The sequence below is a fragment of the Protopterus annectens genome, chromosome 10.part0, assembly GCF_019279795.1.
Source record: "Protopterus annectens isolate FY-2018-M chromosome 10.part0, PAN1.0, whole genome shotgun sequence".
Classification (NCBI taxonomy): domain Eukaryota; kingdom Metazoa; phylum Chordata; order Ceratodontiformes; family Protopteridae; genus Protopterus; species Protopterus annectens.
The window spans coordinates 460,899,616-460,920,994 of record NC_056744.1 but is presented as its reverse complement, the minus strand read 5'-3'; the positions used below and the strand labels follow the sequence as shown (position 1 = coordinate 460,920,994).

The 21,379-nt window shown below is 40.3% G+C and overlaps 1 protein-coding gene across 1 annotated transcript in view; it reads right to left on the bottom strand.

The window, feature by feature from the left end:
- The window catches only part of CCDC24 (coiled-coil domain containing 24), a 712,711-nt gene extending 703,795 nt beyond the window's left edge, over positions 1-8,916 (bottom strand). Inside the window, exons 1-2 of the mRNA XM_044086785.1 lie at positions 8,370-8,916; positions 8,064-8,249 (exon numbers count right to left, since the gene is read on the bottom strand). The gene's annotated coding sequence lies outside the window, so the exon portion shown is untranslated. The remainder of the gene's footprint in view (positions 1-8,063; positions 8,250-8,369) is intronic.
- Positions 8,917-21,379: the final 12,463 nt, after the last annotated feature.

Genomic DNA, 21,379 nt, shown 5'->3' with positions numbered 1-21,379 from the left:
GGTTTTAATGGGGTGGAAACACATGGGTTTGGTTTCATTTGGGTTGAGGATCAATTGGGCGTCTGCTAGCCGTGATTCAAAAGCATTAAAGGATTCTTGGGTTATGGTTTTGGAGTTCTTGGAGGGTTGGGGCAGAGCAGATTACCGCAGAGTGTTATGGTTTTGGAGTTCTTGGAGGGTTGGGGCAGAGCAGATTACCGCAGAGTCGTCTGCATACTGGATACATGTGGAGATTATTGGTAAACAGGTTAAAAAGAAGAGGGATGAGAGTGGACCCTTGAGGCACACCCAGGGTTACTGGTAATAGGAGTGCTAGGACACTGTTCCACCGGACAACTTGTTGCCGATCAGTGAGGTAGTCCTGGAACCAAACTAGAGTTGGGTAACTTTGGTTGAGCTCAGTCACAGTGGTTAACAGTTTATTGTGCCAGACAGTATCAAAAGCTTTCGATAGGTCTACAAAGATAGATGATACTAGGTTGCCATTGTTTCTATGTTGACTGATGGTGTTTGCGAAGCTAATGAGGGATGTGGTGGTGCTATGACTGGGGCAGAAGCCATGCTGGGTATTGGTGAGCAGTTTATTGTCTAGAAGATAGTATAGTATTTGAGTGTGCATGCACTTTGAGAATTTTTGACAGAGGGAATAGGATTGCAATGGTTTGATAGAAAAAACTTTGGAAGGTCCACCTTTGTGTAGCGGAATGATGTGTTCAATTTTCCAGAGGGTGGGGTTGTGTTATTCAGATAGGAGAGACTGATTAGCAGGGAAATTGGATAAGAGATGGCTTCAGCTGCCATTTTTAGATATACAGTGGGAAATTTTGTCTGCTGCTAGAGTTGTGGATTTTAGCTTGAGTAAGTATTTGAGGCTGGTGTGGGTTGGGACTGGTTGTACGGTGAAAGTGTTGTTTTTATGTAGTAGTTAAATGAGAAGAGGTGTAGGGCAGTTTTTGCTAGTGAGGGTTTTAATGGAGTAAATGAAATATTTGTTAAACTGGGTGGCAGTATTTTCAAGGGGGTTACTGGTAGTTGGGTGGGGGGTCCTAGTTTACCCTGGTTGCAGTATTTTGTTTATTGTGGACCAGAACTTTTGAGGATTGTTTTGGTACCTGGCTTGTAGGTTGGTACAGTAATTCATTTTGTCCAGTCTTGTTTGTTTTTGTTTCGTAAGTGGAGGAGGTATGTTTGGCATTTAACGGTTGATTTGTTTTGGGTCCATTTGTACCATGCTTTGCCTCTTTCTTTTAGGAGTATTTTTGTCTGCTTGGAGAGCCAGGGGGAATAACTGGACTTAGGGGGCCATGCTACTGAGGATTTTTAAAAATGTGGAGTTGAAGTAGTTGACTGCACTGTAAAGGTTAAGAGTTTTAAGGGGTTTCTAATTGTAGAGCTTGAGGGATGACATGAAGTCTTGAAGCTTGAAATTTTGGTGCTTCGTATTTGGCAAATAGATTGTTTTTGCAGGGTTAGCTTGATGACGGATAATGTATGTTGGGAGGTGGTCACAGAGAGTCGGGGAGTCTACCTGCATGATAGGAAAGAATGGGGTAGTTGATGAGAATCCAGTCAAGGATTGATTCCTTATTAGATACTTTATCTGTCCTTGTTGTGGATTGAATTAACTGGGTGAAGCAACGGAGGCTGATATGATTAGTTGGATGCTCAGAGTTGCAGGACTACCAATTAATATTTAAGTCCTTTAGTATGATGGGCTCTTGGGGGGGGGGTATTAGTAGCCCATTGTAAGATGGATTCAAGTTTGTGTGCATTACCACCAGGGGGAATATAGATACCAAAGAAGTTAATGTTTTGTTAGGATCGAGTTTTTTTTCTAGCCAGTAGTATTTCTGCGTTAGACATATTTGGAGGGTTAAGGTTGATGATATCTATTGCAAGGTGACTTTTGAAGAGTAAGGCAATGTCTCCACCTCTTTTAGATTTCCTACCTTGTCTATAAAATGTTATAGCCAGTGGGAAGTATCTCATTATCTGAGATGTCTGGTTTAACCCAGGTTTCGGTTAGAAGGACAAGTTGGAGGGAGTATAGAGATAGGGTTGCATGCAGTTCCTGAATTTTATTAAGTATGCATTTTATGTTTATATTTATTATAAGCAGGTCATTTCTTTTTCTGGGGAGATTAAGAGGGGACTGCCTAGCTGTTCTAATTTATTGATCAGTGCTTTGTGCATGATCCTATCAAAGACTGAATTCCACAAACTACAAAACAGCACACTTTCATTCATAGCTGTGACTATGTTATTATACAACATCATGTGATTGGTAGTTATAGATCTATTTTCCAACATATGCATGCTGATTTGCAGCTTCAAGCCACAAACTTTCCAATTCTGGCAATAATTTATCCAAAATAACTTTCTTCACTGTTTTTCCACAGCAGGTGGACATATTGGCCTATATGACTGAGGGTTTGCCATATTCCCCTTTCCCTTGAAGATGTATTTAATAAGAACAGGTCTGCAATCTTGAGGAAACTGGCTATGTTTAAATGATCTAGTGAATAAACAGATAATTTGGAACTGTAAGTGTTCTTAGGTCATTATTACTGATTCAGTCTCCTCCTTGTGCTTTGTTTTGGTCCAGTTTGCATAGTTCTTTTTCCGGTATAATCTGACTTCTGTATCGGAAGGTAGCTGGGTGTTATTAACACAATTTACTATCCGCTTTGTGGAGTTAAACTGTTTTGCATAAGATTTTGTAACTATATCTATATTCTGTTCTTTTTGTGAATAAATTTTAGAATCCCCACACATTTTATTGGATTATTGTCTTTATTCCTAGTGTATTTTATATACATCTATTACGCCATTTCCTATTATGCTAAGTATCGCTATATACATTTTCTTCAAAATTTTTCCTGATCCTGTTTCATACTATGTTTAATTTTACAGAAAGTATAGGACTGAGGAGAAAGCAAAAACTTTCACTGACAAAAGAAAAATGGTGTAGGACTGGGGCTTTAAAGCCTGCAAGTTATTTCAGTGCTAATTGTAGTTAAAAATGAGTTACCTACATGCTGTTACATAATATTCATGACCTGAACAAGTGTCAAAGTCCTGGGTCCTGCCACAACAGAACAACCCAGCTACTCGGTGTCAAGGGTATAAATGAAGTTATTATTTCATCAAAATGAAGATTTGATTTAATTTTTACTCGCATAAAACTGATGCATGCATCCTCTTGACATTGTTTTCTAAAATGGTTAAACAGGGTGAGCCTTGAACAGCAAAGTCTAAGTTCTAGCTGTTAGCACCTGGGGCCTGGATTATCTAAAAGGTTATTATGTCATTGACTATCATGTCTGAAGTTCACTAATTGTACTTCCAACACCTACAAGACTCATCCTATGGATCAGTAAAGGCCATCAACAAATGGCATTTATTCTGCTGTTTCACAGAAAAAGAGAATTAGAAAACCAAGCAACATATGACACACTTTTTGGAACCTCGCAGTGGTGGTGTTGCGGTAGCGTTGTCGCCTCACAGTAAGACGCTGTCCAGTTCGATTCTCAGCTAGAGCGTCTTCTGCGTGGAGACATGTGTGAATGGGCGTACCTTCGTTGAAGGTTATGAGTCAGGCCTGGTAAGCTGGTGCGTAAAAATCAACCGCCAATCATTAGCGGACCGGAGTTCCGCTGTGGCAACCCCTAACAGGGAAAATCCGAAAGACACAAACAAACAAAAAAACTATTTATAACCAGTTTTGAAATATCATTTATGCTGTGTCTGTGTGCATTCCATCATCATGATGAAAAGTGCACAGGTTTAATGAACTTCAATTATCTGCACAAGTTACTGTTTACACTAAAATGAATCTAGTGAATTGTGAAATGTTTTCATTGTTAAAAAACGACACGACAGTATAGTGCAAACTGCATCGACTTTAATGTGCAAAAAAGTCTAGTATATTTTTCCTATAGAGTTAGAGTTACACATATTGCACGCCAATATACACTGCAAAGAATGAACATGTAAAGTAATAAAAGCCATCTATGTAGCTGTTATTGTATAAGGTGCGTTTTTGTGCACTTTTTCCAAGTATAATTCTGTATGCATTCCTGCAAAAAAAAAAAACAACAAATCTAAGAAACATTTATTTATTTACAATTACTGAATAACACTACTATATGGATAAAATCTAGTACTATTACAAGTCTGCCCCTTTCCCCATGCAAATCAATATGTGAAACATCTGCTCAAATTAATTGGAACTTTATTATATAGCACTAGCTCTGCAATACTAAGGTAGCCTTTCTGCTAACAATATTTGTAGGATAGATATATTCTATTCAGGTGGGAAACAGTATTTTTTCAGACCATATGTGCAATAATTTGGCATTAAACCAAAATTAAAAATGTTATATATATATATATATATATATATATATATATATATTTCTCCTTTGTATAAATGGCATATTTCAAAAGTGCCAAAAGCAAACATGCAACAATGGTTATCTAAAAACAAAACTGTACAAATTTAACAGTGAGATGTGTCTGTCTTTCTAAGCAGCTTGTCTGCTTAAGTACCAGACATTGAATAGTATTTCAGTTTCGTTGGCTGCTCTGATAAGGAATGGTACACCAAAAAGGCAAAGTTTGCAGACTATTTTTAGCAATAAGGATCTACACTACTACAATGAGAGACCATGGCCAGTATTTGTAGTCATTTGCACAATTGCAATAGGGTATTCCTGCTGTTTACAAATCAGTGTAGCAAGGGTGAGATTCAGAGGAAATTTACACTAATGCAAAATGCCCAAAATGAGATGCAAATAAGAAATTTTGTAAAGCAGTCTATACTAATGAGGTGATCTTGTGATACACAGTCCAACATCCACACAGTATGCATATCCACTGTTGAAAGTGATGCTACGCCTTTGATATCAGAGTTGCAGTCCACAAACTTGCCCCAGCTATCCCTTCAGTAGTTTGTCCAAATATGCACAAGCACGTCCCCGAAACAGAATTCATTTCCCCCAGCAATCCCTTTAGTAGGTTGTCTAAATATGCACAAGCACTAAAATGACACAAAATAAATTATTTAACCAAGCAATCACTTCAGCAGTCTGACCATGTTTGCACAAGCACTTCACTGACACCAAAATGAAAAATTCCTCCCGTGATCTCTTCAGTAGTATGTCTAGGAAAACACAAACACCAAGATGAAACATTTCCCAAAGCAGTCTCTTCAGTAGTGTCACCAAGAATGCATAAGGACCAAAATAAAACATTTCCCAAAGAAATCCCTTCAGTAGTTTAACCAAGAATGCACAAGCACCAAAAAGAAACATTTCTTTAAGCAATCCCTTCAGACGTTTGTCCTTTCCTGCACAAAAGCTTTACTGGCACCAAAATGAAACATTTCCCCCAACTACCCTTTCATTAATTTGCCCATGCCTGTAGAAGCACTTCATTGAAACAGAAACAATCATTTCCTCCAACGATCCCTTCAGTAGTTTGTCCATGTATGCTGAAGCACTGAAATACGATAAAAAATGTAAGTCAGTAATTGTACTTTCTTTTAAAAAGTTTGGCAGTGCATATTCCTGTTTTCCCCTCCCCTTGCAGTTCCATATTCTCATGGTAAATTACTGCTTACTGGCCTATGTTCAAGGCTATTTACATATTTAGAAAGCAAATTAGGTCCTTTTTTTGACTAATCTTTTTAATCCTACTGATACACAAATGTGGAATGCCGCTTATCTGTGTATTAGCAGTCCACCTACTGCTTATGCCTTAAGCATGTTAGGTTTTTGCAATAGGGAGGCATGTTTAACAAAACACCTCCACATTTTTGTAGTCATCCTGAAAGATATGATTTGCATAGCCATGTAGTGTCACTCTTCATGCATTACCACTATGAAAATGTGAAGGGCTGGACTATGAATACCACCCCATTACTCAAGTCAAATTACTTCAAAAAAATGATTTCTTAAATACAGGCATTCCTCAATGGCCCAAGATAATGAAACCAGTCTCTACTCAGAGTGCATGCTGAAGGTATCCAAATAAACAAACCTGTGCCAATTTCATACTAAAACTATTATCATTCTTGCCATGCATATTGAAAACATAGCTGTATAAGGACATTTACCACAATCAGTGCTATGTTTTGTATAGAAGCACCTAGTTTTAAACTCTCTTTAGTTACGAACTTGCCATACATTTAAACAAAACACAGTAAACATTCACTCCTAAGTAATCAAAAAGGGGGCAAGTCCCACAAACATCCATGAGGATAATACAACCTAACTCCACAGCTGCACAGACACAGAGAAAGGCGTATAAATGGCAGTGTGTAAAACTGATCTGGTCATTCCCCTCCTCTGTAGTTATACTACCCAAGAAAACACTTGACACTGGATGTTTATGTCATCCTTTCGGTATGGAACACTGCCCCCTTCAATAAGATGGCATTTGAACATGTATAACAATTCACTAACTGAGAATCACTGAAATTCGACTGGAACACTGAGACTTTATAACTTGCAGTGATTCCATCAATACAAACAGCCAGTTTCTGTGTCACAAAAGGATAGAGCAACTGTAACCCAGGTGATCCAGGTTCAGTCAACAACTCCGGCACTGCAGGAGCCATCTAGGGAAGGAGATGAGTGTAGGGCCATGGCCCACCCATCTCTCCTGGGGGCCAGGATAGACGAGTATGGGTGCTTGGTGAACATACAGGGTGGTGCAATTTCTTTGCAGAAGTAAGGGGGCAACTGATCCAGTGAGCCCACTGCATGTATCATGAATTGAGTGTGTACAAATGGATGTTGGTCATAGAGAAAAAAATAACTTTGAACCACCCTGATGGCTGCATAAATGATGGCTTCAAGTTCTCCTGGTCGACTCAACCTGGTGATTATGGGGAATCAATGGGTTGATTGTCCAGGAGGAGGCTGATAACAGTTATGGAGTGAGGGGGGAGGACAAAAATATAAAAAAAATAATTTCACACATTAAATAAGAGGTCACTGAAAAACTACTAACTTGGCAACTTTGCACCCATTATGGTATTACACTAGTTTAGGGGCTTAAAAATAAGTCCACTTAGGATATAGGCAGATGACTGCATTTGAGAAATCTGCTCACTGACTGATTCACAGCCAACCCGCAACTGCCCCAGTCAAAGAGTGGAAAGCAAAGCAATGCCAGGCAAGAGTTGTCCAGAAGGAGGGCATCCACCATCATTGTCAAAACTAGATTGTGATTTCCATTATGTAATGACGTTTGTGTTCCCCTTTACCCTCGCCTTATTTAAATAAAAAATGCCACAGTAAGACACACCAGCAAAGGTATACCCAGCATAAACTATGTAAGCCATAGTTTTTGAAGTGGTGGCATTTTGCCACCTTAAAGATAACCAGTTTCTTATAACTGAAATAAAAATGTACCACTGAATCAGAAAAGCAGTTGTATGCATAATGCTTAGATATCAGCCCCCAAATACCAATGTTTTATCAAAATGCGTTTCAAACAGGCAAGCACAGAAATAGATGTTAGTTGCTTTAAGGAGGATGTACTAACCAAATGACTACGCTAATTTAAACTTCCAAAATGCATGAATACTGTAAGTTGGAGAATTTCTTTAAAGACTTAAATTGAAGCAAAATGAGGTCGAGATGACATATTTATGTAAATAGAATCTATTAAGAACATTCAAGCATAAAACTAGAAAGATAAACACACTGCTCACCGAAAATGTTTAAAGTCGGGGACAAACTTTACATTTTCGTTGAGCAGCGTGTTTGTTGTTCTACAATTTGATTACCCTGCCAAGAAATGCGTGTGTGTATATACATAAATTAAAGACATTTCCCTGTTCAGGAGGGACGGCACGAACTTGTTACAGCTACAAAACTTGGCAATACATGTTAGTTAGTTTCCTCAAAGCTGAATAAAACAAATGTCTCACTTTACGTTGTTACACGTACTCTTTCAATAAATAACCAAAAATGTTTACCATAACCAAATTCAAAAATTTCCCAACTCAACACATACAGACAGGTTTCTTCAAAGTTTTTCGTTGTACTCACCACTTAAAATTCCCTTCACCATTATAGTCAACATCTTCCTGTATCCATTGTAAACACTCCTGTATCCAAGGTGTGTTATCGCGGGAATTTTTGAGTCTAACTCCAGTGAGTTAGTCTTTTCTTCGACAGTCGTGTTTCGTAGAGTAGTTAATATAGGTTTTTAATGGCGTCTTCTTTTCGTTATACCTTTGTTAAACAAAAACAGCGTCTAGTGTTATTTTTTTAAAACTTTGTATGTTGTTTAGCGTACAGTGTTAATTACCCTTAAGCTGGTTTCCATTTGATCACTGTGCTGTTTTTACTCACATCATTGCCAGTTCACTTTACTCTTGGAATCAGTCAGTTGTACCTGTTTGTACAGCATACCTCAAAACGTCTTTCTCTAGAAATCTCAACAAAGCCAAAAATAGGGAGGAGGGCAAAAGACCAAAGATGGGGGCAATTGTGTAAAAATTATTCAGTGGATGTTCCACTCGTAGTTCTATATCGAAACGATTTAACTCGCATTCGTTGTTAAAGGCAGAATCGTATTTATGCGTCACAGTAATCGTTTTAAAACCATAACGCAACACATTAGCCGAAGGTGACCATTTTGTTACAGGACCTAAACTCTGACACTTGAGGGCCGTCCTGTGAAGCCAGGTCTGCAATCCCATTCTCCCAGCCCCCATGGGAGTGGAGATAGGTCAGCCATGTCATCTCGCACCCGGCAGGCAGTTTGGCCTCCCGTCCTTCACCAGGCACTGCGGGGATGCCACTTTGAATAGCACCACCCAGGAGGCAAGAGGCCACATTCCAGAAGGCTTGAGGCGATGCACATTCGTCGGACCCTGACACCGTGGGGGTGATAGACTGAAGTTTGTTTGTGTCTTTCGGTTTTTCCCAGTTAGGGGTCGCCACAGCGGAACTCTGGTCCGCTAATGATTGGCAGTTGATTTTTACATACGTACCGGCTTGCCAGGCCTGATGCACAACCTTCAACGAAGGTACGCCCATTCACACGTCTCCATGCAGAAGACGCTGTAGCTGAGAATTGAACCGGACAGCGTCTCACTGTGAGGCGACAGCGCTACTGCAGCACCATCACGGTGAGAGACTGAGGTGTGTCGCAAAAAGTACAGAGATGGGGGGACCTAGGGCCATCTCCCCAGTGGGTTTGAAAGCCCTAGGTGCAAGACAAAGTGGAGAACCGGTGTCATGGAAGTCTGGATGAGGGACTGTCTGAGGCTTCATGGCCTAGCAGAGTTCAATGGGAGGCTCATAGAGCAGGTATAACACTGCATGATTTGGCAGCAGTTAGGTGATACGTAACCCTGGAAAAGCGCTCTCTCCTGGGTAGAAGTGGAACCTCCGTGGGGGTCAGTCCCGATGAAAGTCTGGAAGGGAGAGAGTGGTGGAAAGTGACTGGTACAGGACAGCTCTCACCTGGGTGAGGGGGTATGGACCATGCCCCTTCTGGGATGGAAGTCTGGAAGGGGGAGAGAGGTAGATAGTGGCAGGGCTAGGCGAGCTTTTTGTGAGGGGGGTCAGGCAGAGCTCCCACACTGGAATTCCTTAAGGGAGCGCCAGGGTGGACAGCAGCAGGGCCTGGAGAGCTCCTGCCTGGGTGAGCAGGGTCAGGCACATCCCCACCCCATGGTGGAAGTCATTAAGGGAGCAACTGGTGGACAGTGGTGGGGCCTGAAGAGATCCTGCCTGGATGAGTGGGGTCAGGCAGAGCTCCCCATGATGGAAGTCTTTGATGAAGCACCAGGGTGGATGGCAGAGGGGCCTGAAGACCTCCTGCCGGGGCGAAGGCATCCAACTTCACCCCATAACCGACCGCATCCTTGAATAATCTCAAAGTCCGCAGAGCTGCTCTGGATGGGAATGCAGGGGGATTCTGAATCCTTCATGAGAGTGGATCTGCCCCTCAGCGGCCGAGGGGAGTTCTGGAGGAGCAGACAGGACTGGAGGGAAGCTCCCCTGAGAGGGTCTGATGGCATGAGCGATCCGGCATGATTTTGCAGCCTGCAGGAGACATGCAGGCGGCGGATTCCCCTGACATGGGGGGGGCACAGCTGGGGAATGCCTCTTGGCCAGGTCGAAGGGGAGGACTGTAGGGTTTGGCCCTGACAGAAATCAGTACGGGAGCGCCAGGCAGATGGGTGTAGGTCCTGAAGAGCTCCTGCCTGGGTGAGTGGGGTCAAGCAGACCCCCCCTCCCACAACAGAAGTCCTTGAGGGAATGACTGACTGATGGTGTCAGGGCCTGGAAGGCTCATGCCAGGGCAAAGGCATCCCACCTTGGCCCATACCCAATGGCATCCCTGAAAAATCGCAAAGTCCCCAGAGCTGCTTAGGATGGGAAAGCAGGGGGACTGTCCACCCTGGGAAGCTAAGTCACCATTCAGACTGAGCGGTCTAAACTGGGACATTTCTGTGTCAAAAAGACAATGTTTGAGATTCTGGGACAGAGACTTCCAAACTGGGACTGTCCTGGAAAAACTGGGACCGTTGGTCACCTTGCATTAGCCATCATGTGAGCTTAGATGAAGTTGTTAGTAAGCCTTTAGTGGTGTTCTACATTATATGAGAGGTAGTATTATACTTTTTGGAGTTAGAAGGTTACTTGGCTAACCACCACAAGGGCCTTTTTAAGCCTAGCCATGCATCCAAATCTGTGACAAGTTGTGATATGCTTGATACATGTAAACGTGGGCCTGGGAGATGAACCATTTACAAGTTACCTGTTGTCCATTAGAGACATAGGTGCCAAACCAGGGATGAATTTCTGGTTTCCCATCCAATTGTCCAAGTTGCACTTAAATTCAGTTAGGGAAAAACTGCAATTACGTGAAATATTAACATTAGGAACATACCTCTCAAATGTCTATCATTGAGTTACTTTAATCCTCAATGATTTGCCAAAAAAAAGCAGAAAATTTTATGAGAAACAGACCAAAAATATGAATATTTGAGAAGTATGTAAAATAATGGAGGGATCTCATTAATATAGGCTCAGCACCTTTAAATTCTGTTCATTGCTTGATTGTAAAACCCAGTGTGGTGGATTAACGGGTAGTAGTCCCCTTTCAACCTTTCGGAAGCACTGTAATTATTTTTGTGCAATCCTCCATGAAGTTGATGTGATGCACATAAGTGAATCTGATGCCACTACCTTTTTTGGACTGCATTATGGTGCACTTTTTCATGACTTGGCACTTAACAATGGTGCAGATATTTCAGTGCTGCACGATCTTAATTATTTGCACCCATGAAAGTAGTGATGCTCTTTGTAACCTTTTTCCTCTTCCACCACATTACATCCCATATTTTTTTTTTTTTTAGCATTAAATCACTGTTGAAGTAGCCCAAACTTTTTGAGTTGTATCCTGTGAATGATATGAGCACTGGCCATCTTTTAAAACTTCGGGGCACCTTGTACATGCCCCCACTAATGTACGACTGAAGGGTAGCCATATAAAAGAAGCAGTTAATGTGCCAAAAGTTTTAGAGCTTTCTTGACGTCAAAATTTGCTCCCTCTGTGTGTTTCATGGAACTGATTGTCAGCTACTTATCCTTTAAAGCTGACAGATAAGGGTCCTCTTAGGAAAAACCTTCCACATTTTAATTTTACGAGGAACCTGGGTTTTACTGTGAATGTATTAATTTTATAGTGAGAACATTCATTTGTATGGACTGTCATGATGTGTAAGGGAAATTTTAACACGTGAATGCGTAAAAATAATTTTTTTAACTTATTTGCTACATATTCATTTATAATTAGTGATTTAGGCATAGGGTGCTGTGATTTTGGGAACTGTCTTTTTTATGTCAAAGTCATTACTTTTCTGTCGGGAGGTTTATTGACTCAGGCTCTACTGCACATCTTTCAGGCTTCCTTTTTGGCTAAAACATGGAGCATCTGCATTTCACATCAGTTCTTTCATAAGAAAATCTCATGTGTGTCTTCAAGTGTCAGGCTAGCTCCCTCCTTGCCTCAGCCATCAACAGGTGATGCTGCTGTGACTGGATTTGGTTCCTTGGACCTCTCATCACTGTCTCTCAGTCTGTTTGGTATGGTTTCTTGTGAAGCCAATAAGGAATGGGAGTTAGATACATCCTCTGTTTCTGTAGGATTATTCTCTCTGAACAAAGGAGAACTTCTCTTGTTGGTGTCAGGGGAAGGAGTGTGTAAAGATTTACTGCACAGCCAGACTAGTGTGCCTGATTCCCAGGATAGCACCTCTGCCATCTGCCATGGATTGGCCCTTTTCTAGAAAGTTTCCCAGGAAATGAAAACAAGTAATTAAAAATGTTTATTCTCTTGTTTCTTAAACTATAGACAAGGACGCTCTGCTGAGACTTGCTAAGGAATTACTTTCTGCTTGTAACATTTTTAAATCCTGTTAAAATAGAATAATAAAATAAGTGTCACTCACATTCTGACACTGATCCCCACTGAGAAGAGCCGGAAATGAAGGGAGTGTTTTTTTTTTTTTAGTACATTCCCTCAAGGTAAAGATTCTGATTTGGAGAAAAGCAGTTATTCTGATTTCCCTTCAGAACAGTTATCTTTTTCTGAGCCTTTTAATAAAAGGAAAGATTTATTTCAGTGGGAATGGAATTAAATCCCTATTTGTCAGCAAAATAATTATGAGTTGTTGCATCTGGATATACCATAGCCTGCAGCCTGTTTTATCAGCATTAGAGCATGTTTTGTTGATAGGTTCCATCATGTGAGATACACTTCTGTTCCCGATAGTCTGTCCAAAGTACCTCTGACTCATAAATATCTATTTTTTTAATCCTAAAGCAGACGGTTCAGTTATTTTGTTATGTAAAACTTCTGTTAACATTCCCTCTTCAGAGATTAAAAATCCATCAAATTCCTTAATTTCTGTTTTTATGTAACTGAACACTCCTTAAAGTTCTCTTACGTTTGTGCTCATATTGTCTCCAAAGCTGCTGTTACTAGGTCAGATATGGGAAGATTTGTTTGGTTACATTCTCAAAACTCACCAGAAGATGTTGAGATTGTAAATTCTCCCCTAGACAATGATGTTCTGTTCGGCCTTTCTGCTGCTAAGATCCTTAAAAAAATTCAATAAAAGAGGGAAATAGAAAATGAAGGTTGGAAATTTTGAGTCGCCCCTTGAATCAAAGTTCACTGAAAACATTCATTCTAACTTAGGAACCCTTTTCCAGCAGCACTTTAAGGAGCAATGTGCTAACAAACAGGATACTAAAACGCACTGATAAGGAGACTCTAAAATGTAAGGGAAAGCCTCCCAGAATCAAAGACAGTCAAAAAATGTCAGAATAACTACTTGCCGCTTAAGGTCCCCCCACCACTACCCTGGCAGTCTATCCCTTAGTCTAGAGTTTCATCTTTCCCAATGGCATCAGATTTTCTTAGGCAGATGGGTTCTAAGAATCATCCAACAGAGATACAAATGGCAGTGGAAGTCCCTTCCTCCTTTCAAGGAGACTTCTCCTCATCCTGAAACCAAAACATCACTGTTTCCTCCAGTTTTGAATCACACGTTGTCCGGGGGGGGGGGGGGCAAAGGATTAGTAACCTCAGATCAAATAGGTAATGGTATTTATTCAAGGATTTTTCTGATGCCAAAGATTGTTGGAAGTTGGAGATCAGTTCTAGACTTTTCCTTTCTTAAGCTCTTTGCCACAGTCTGAAAGTTCAAAACATTCTTCCCAACCTTGTAACTTGTCCCCCCCCCCGTTTCTTGGTAACATTCCTATTGGCAAGGAATTCAGACTTTAACATTTTCTGTTTCTGTCTTATATTATCAGTTGTTTGTCTTACCCTTTTGTCTGCTGCACCAAGGGATTTACAAAGTATTTGGCCCAGTAATTGCTTACTGCAGTCTTCTAAGAACATACATATTTCCATATTTGGACAGTTATTATTAATGTATTATATTATATTATTAAATTATATTTATTTTATTTATAATATATATAAATAATATTTGGACAATTGTGTTGTATTTTCTGACTGTTTTACTAATTGCCAAGAAGCTCTTTCTGTCTGGGGTTTCAACTGAACTTACAAAAATCTTGGATCAGTCTGTCAAAACAGTTTTTCTAGGATGTCTTATAGATACTCTCTAAGGAAAGACTTTTCTTCCTTATGACAAAGTAGAACTGTACATAGAAATTTTCCTGACCTTTTCCCACTAGTCCCTGACATCTGACAGGGAATTTCTCAGGATTCTGGGTTCCATGCTTCTGTGATTATCATGATTGCCTTGGTCTGAATTTACATGAGAAAATTCAGTGAAACCTCAAGAGTCTGGTCTTGGCATCATCACTCTTTGTCTTTTCAGATCCCAGTGCTAGGATTTATAAAAAGGGAGACACTGTGGTGGGTAAACCAGTTTGACTGACAATCCTAGTCTACCTTTTTCCCTTCTGACTCCTTCAAAGCTTATTATAACAGATGCCACAGACTTTGTTGGGGGGGGGGCTGTATTCAATGGGATGAAAGTAAAAGTTCTGTGGAGCAAATGGGACAGGCAAAAGCAGAAAAACATCAAAAAGATGTTGGCAGTAATTGTGTTTTAAAGGCCTTAGACTATCTTTGGACCTTGTGCAAGTTATCACAGAGAACACCACAGTGATGTAGTATATATACAAACAAGGGGGTACCAGCTCATTCCCTTTGCAGACTGACTATGATGGCCTGGGAGGTAGAGTTTCAGCTTAATTTGACTCTTCAGGCTTCTTACATTCTGTCAGAGCAAATCATTATAGCAGAGAAGATCTTCATGAATGGAAACTACACTTGGGAGTCTTGGAACTGATCCAACTGTGGAAAACACCTCAACTAGATCTCTTTGCCTCCTTTTAAACAGACAGCTAACAAATTCTACTCATGTATTCCTTGCAAACAGGCCTGAAAGGAAGATGCTTTCTCATTCAAATGGATAGGAATGTTTATCTATGCTTTTCTACCCTTTCCGCTGGTATTCAGGGTTTTTCTAAAGAACCAGAGGAACTCGTCAAAGCTAATGGTGGTGACTTATTTTTTTTCCCAGGCAACAGTGGTTCTCACTTTTTTGAAAATGGCCAAGGGAAACTGCTACATGCTTCCTCACAGACAGTATTTACTCACTTAAGGAAGAAGATATTTGATAGACTCCAATTTAAAATCTCTCCAATTGACTTCCTGGATGACAGAATTATGATACCTTTTAGGAACCTTTTTTCTGAGGACATACAGGCGGTACTAAAAGAGGCAAAAACAAACTGCTACAAAGAAATCATATATGTGTAAGTGGAAATGATGTCCTAGTTGCTGACAAACTAAGAACCAGGATTCTTTCAAAACCTAGATACTTCTACTTAAATAATATTTGTATGAATTATTATCATCTGGCCTTTCTTGCTCTTCTACTAAGATTCATCTTTCAGACATTTCTACTTGTCTACCATTGGATCTACACTCCCTCCCTTTTTTCCTGTTCTTAAGTCAAGCAATTTTTGAAAAGGTTTTCCATATTCTTCTGCCTCAAAAACAGGTGGCTTCTCTTTAGGATCTTACCTTTGTGCTTAAAAAGTTAACACTTCTTTCATTTGAACCAGCTCATTAGGATGAATTGAGGTTATTCACATAGAAAACTTTCAGCACCATAAAAACAAAAGTGTGATCAGAATTAAATAAAATATGCCTATAGAGCGGATTCTTCTCATCCTTCAACTTAATATCACCGACATGCTTGGATATCCACTCTTTAAGCTGCCTGTTCATTTTGCCAATACAAAAAGTAGGACATTGTTGGCAACGGGCTATGTATATAACATTTTTCATTTTACAATCAGCATATAGTTTAGGGTTATATTCCTTTCCTGTTATTGGATGAATAAATCCTTACATTCTAGTTATGAATTTACACATGGTACACCTCCTGCATTGGTAGGTTCCAGTCTGTTCGACTTATACTCCTTTCACTTAGCATTGCCTCCACATAGCAAATGTCTCAAATTCTTATTATTTTTAAAAGAAAGTATTGGTGTATTGCCCATTATTCATTTGATCTCATTGTCACTAACCAAAATCTTCCAATTGCTACGTATAATGTCACATATAGATTTAGTGTCACTTGAATATGTTAAGTTCACTCTAACAGAAGAAACAGTCTGTTTACAGGTATTGGCATTCTGTGGGGCTTCAGCTCCCAGTTCTGATGAAAAGAATGGTTTCCCAATACCATCCCTCCAGAGCTTAATACTATCCATACATCGAGAAACTCACTTCCTATTGTAACCCCTGTTTAGGAATTGCTGTCCAAGATTACTCACAGCTGAAACAAAATCACTGTCTTTCGTATGGAACCTTGAACTTCTAAGCATCTGTCCTTTCACAATATTATCATATACATGATGAGGATGCATGCTGTCATAGGAAAGTAAATTATTACACTTACATTCCTTATGATGTATTTTTAGCGTCAATGCCAGTCTTAGAATCTAGCTAGTTACAGATTACAAGGGAGTAGCAATATGACATTAGAGTGATATCAAACCTCCACTCAAGGTGTTTACAGATGCCACAGGGGAGCAGGGCTAGGGGTTTATTTTCAAGGGCAGTGGTTTAGTGTGGTGTGGCTGACTGAGGTTAAGGACAGGATAGGTACTTTAATCACTGAGATGGAATTCTTCTCTGGTAGCAGCCTTAGAAATATGGGGAAAGCAAATGAAGTACAGGGTAGTTTAGCTTTGTTCGAATAATAGGAGCATAGTTCATATAGTGAACAATCAGCTAAGGGATAAATGAGTGTTAGGTAGAATGATGAGGCATTTTACTTTTTGATGCTTAACATTGAATTTGACTGTTAAGGCATGACACATACAGGGCATTGATAACTCATTGGCAGACTCCTTTTCTTATTTACAGTGACTCTAGTTCAGGTTGCTGGCTCTGAAAGTGAATCCGGTCCCAGATCAAGTGCCAGACCCATTGTAGGTCTTATGGATTGGCTAGAGTGACAGCTAATGTGTAATGCTTTCATTGGAGGAACAAGGGTAAGGTATAATAAATGTTTGCAGTAATTCTGCAAATCAGACTGCCCAGGGGTTGGGAACCAGCATGGCCAATTCCACAAGACCAAAGTAAACCATATAGTCTTTTAATGAAGGAAAAAGGATGGAGTTTAGGGTTAAAAAGGAGGACATTGTCAGCCTTGAACTGGTTTCATCAGGTTGCAAGGATGGAGGATTTAGCAAATTAATTTCAGGTTTGAACTATGTTTAGAGGTTGGGGAAGTCAAGCACCTAGGATGCGAGACAAAAGGTACCCCATAGGGCCATCAATACTATGCAAACTATGGATTACCATTCCAGAGGTGTACCCTTCATCTTATGAAGTAGCTTTATATGGGACCTTCAGCTGATCAGAGATCTTTCATCCAAAACGGAAGAAAAGTCAATGGATGGAGTTGCCATTGTTGCATGTACATATGTCAGGAGAGGATACTTGGGGTTTTGTAGCTAAATCCAAAACCAATGAGAAAGGGAAGGGTCAGTGGATAAGAGTGATCACCGCAAAAGTTTTGGAATGGAACTTGACTGCAGTGTTATTGAGTTATCAGAACTAGAGGAGTATGCAGGCAGGTTGTTCTTTTGTCACCAGCAAGGGGACCCTCTCATACAGTATCAAATCAGGGCAGTTTTGTGGGCAGCAGTGAAGTGATGTGGCTTGGAAACAGATAGATATTACATTAATTTTGAACAGGGGCAGCATTGTATGTACACAGAATGAGGACACCACTGTCCAATGTCAATAAGCTAGGTAAGTGGAAGTCCGATGCTTATAAGAGTTGTGATAGATGTGAACAGCTTTAACTCTTGTTTTTGTGTTACATCTCACTCGCCGTTGGATCAGAATTGCATTTAGATTGTGGGTCATTCATTTATATAGAGGCTCCATCATTGGCTCTTGGGCAGGTTGGATCATTTCCCCTGAAGGCAGAAACAAAACTTTTGTGAGATAATGTGGTTTTGGGTGACAGGCATGCAATGGCACTGACTTAGGACAGTGTTGCAGCAAGCAGCCAGGAAATGCAAATCCCTTGTAGCTATTGTGTTGCATTTGGGTGAGACTGATATTTCCCAGCTTCTGGTTAAGGAGCTGGTTGGCTTGATTACACAGGAGGTAAATATCTGAGTGGTTTGGCTGGCTACAATTAGCTATATTAGAAGCTGAAGTTAAGTACACACTTGCAGTTTTAAAGATAGTACTGTATTTTATTTTTCTGTCTATTTAATTGTTTAACTTAACTTTACCTGACTGAAATATTGTTTTGCCTGACTGAATTATTTTATATGTTGTCTGGCATTGCTTTCTATTCTCATCTGTCCTGAAACTGGGTTTTCCATCTATTTAATTGTTTCACTGAATATTGTGGTCTGTCTGTCCCTCTGGAGTTAGAGGGGGTTATTGCTGTTCTCACCTCTTTGTTATTCGATATTTAACTCTTAGCCTAGAGGGTTTCTCTCTGCTTTAAGTGTTGGGCACATAGCTGGGAATTTATTTTCTGCTCAATATCTGAGTGGTTTGGCTGGCTACAATCAACTGTATTAGAAGCTGAAGTTAAGTACAAACTTGCAGTTTTAAAGACAGTCGTCATCATCTTTGGCTGTTACCGTTAGGGGTCGCCACAGCGGATCATCTGTTTCCATTTCTTCCTGTCCTCTGCATCTTGCTCTGTCACACCAACCACCTCCATGTCCTCTCTCACCATATCCATAAACCTTATCTTAGCCTTCTTCTTTTCCTCTTACCTGGTAGCTTCATCCTTAGCATCTTTTTCCCAATATACTCAGCATCCTTTCTCAGCACACGTCCAAACCAACGTAATCTTGCCTCTCTGGCTTTGTCTCCAAATTTCCAACCTGGGCTGACCCTCTAATATACTTATTCCTAATCCTGTCCACCCTTGTCACACCCAGTGCAAATCTTAGAATCTTTAACTCTGCCACATCCAGCTCTAACTCCTGCCTTTTTGTCAATGCCACTGTCTCCAACCCATATAACATGGCTGGTCTCACTACCCTCTTGTAGACCTTTCCTTTCACTTTTACTGGTACTTGTCTGTCACAAATCCCTCCTGACACTCTTTTCCACCCACTCCATCCTGCCTGTACTCTCTTCTTCACCTCTCTTCCACACTCACCATTACTCTGAACTGTTGATCCCAAGTACGTAAACACATCCACCTTCGCACCTCTACTCCTTGCATCATCACCATTCATCTATCCTCCCTCTCATTCACACACATATATTCTGTCTCAGTCCTGCTGACCTTCATTCCTCTTCTCTCTAGGGCATATCTCCATCTCTCCAGGGTCTCCTCCACCTGTTCCCTACTCTCACTACAGATCACAATGTTATCTGCAAGCATCATAGTCCACGGGGACTCCTGTCTGATCTCATCTGTCAACCTGTCCATCACCATTGCAAATAAAGGGCTCAGAGCTGATCCTTGATGTAATCCCACCACTGCAGACCTCACCACTGTCACTCTACCCTTGTACATATCCTGTACCACTCTTACATACTTCTCTAACACTCTCGACTTCCTCATACAATATCACAACTCCTCTCTAGGAACCCTGTCATATGCTTTCTCTAAGTCTACAAGAACACAATGCAACTCCTTCTGACCTTCTCTGTACTTCTCCATCAACACTCTCAGAGCAAATATTGCATCTGTAGTGCTCTTTCCCGGCATGAAACCATACTGCTGATTACTAATCATCATGCCCCTTCTTAACCTAGCTTCCACTACTCTTTCCCATAACTTCATAATGTGACTGATCAATTTAATCCCTCTGTAGTTACTACAGCTCTGCATATCACCCTTATTCTTAAAAATCGGTACCATAGTACTATATTTTATTTTTCTGTTTGTTTAATTGTGTAAGTTAATTTGGCCTGACTGAATTGTTTTATATATTTTCTGGCATTGCTTTCTGTTCTCACCTGTCCTGAAACTGTCTTTCCCCCTCCCACCCTATTCTTGTGGTGTTGTTATAGTTGGTGGCTTTGCAGTTACCTGCCCCTACTGTAAATTTGATCTGGGACACCCCTCCCAGTCTAGTGTTCACTCTACTTAATACAGAGAGAACATTTGAGAAGGCCAACTCACTTCCTCTCTCCTTGCACTTTACTAAAAAAAAATTGCACTTTATTCATTTGCTTTTACTGTATTTGTGTTTCTTCCTACTTTATTTTACTTTTGCTGCCTGTTCTTAAAAGTACTTAATTGCATTTATTCTGCTGCATTTATTACTGCTTCTTAGTAGCCTGATTAAATTGTAACTGTTATTCTAAGCCTTTGGTTTAAACACTTGGGCTTCAGACAAGTTGTTTTACATTAAGAAGGTTTATGGTTTTCACTGTTGTGGCAGAACAGGTAGCTTACATCCTTCTAAGCTAGGAGTTGCTGATTGAAGGCTTAGTGTCTGTTATTCTAAAAGTGTATTAGTTCTGATTTAAGCACTTGGGCTTAGGGCCAGTTATTTTACATTAAGAAGGTGTGATCTGCACTCTTGTGGGAGGAGAGGGTAGATTCTGCCCTTCAGAGATGGGGGTTTCTGGTTAAAGGCTTATTGTGCCTGCTTATTTGAACTGTTTCTTTCTGAAAGTGGTACACTTTGTTTGCTGTAGCACAATACTAGATTCAGACCTGCTGAATCTAGCTTTTTTTGTATAACTTGAGCACTAATCCAGGCCATCTTTTTCTGGAGAAGGCTCCCCTGCACCCTAGTGGCAGGAGTATGCAGTTAGAACTTGTCTGATCGAAGACTGGTGGAACGGGGCTCAGTTTTTAGCTTTTTATTGGTTAATTGGTTCATTTGTTTAAATCAGTTTGCTTATTTGTTACTGTTACATTAAAAAAAATACACTTTATGCATCGCCGCTTAGCTAGGGTTAAAATATTCCCAGTGCCATAAAGTCTGCTCTTCAAATTTTCTCTTAGAACTAGCCAGTTTTTTAGTTTTAGCACTCAAATCTGTTTCTTTGAGTTCAGCACTTGTTCAGAACTCATTGTAAGCACTAAATAAGCTACAAATTACTACAGCACTCAACTTTCCTCAATTGTCTAGAGGAAAACTGTTTTAGTGTTTAATAAATAAGCACCTATCCAGGCAAGTCTATGAGTCAGGTCCCGGTGTTTTCTCCTGTCTACCTGATGAATCTGGGCATCTTGGGGCAATGCAGCAATTGCCTCATGTACACAGACAACCCTCTCCTCCTACCACCCAACACTGCAACCTGTGAGAGATGCATTTATATAGCTAAACTG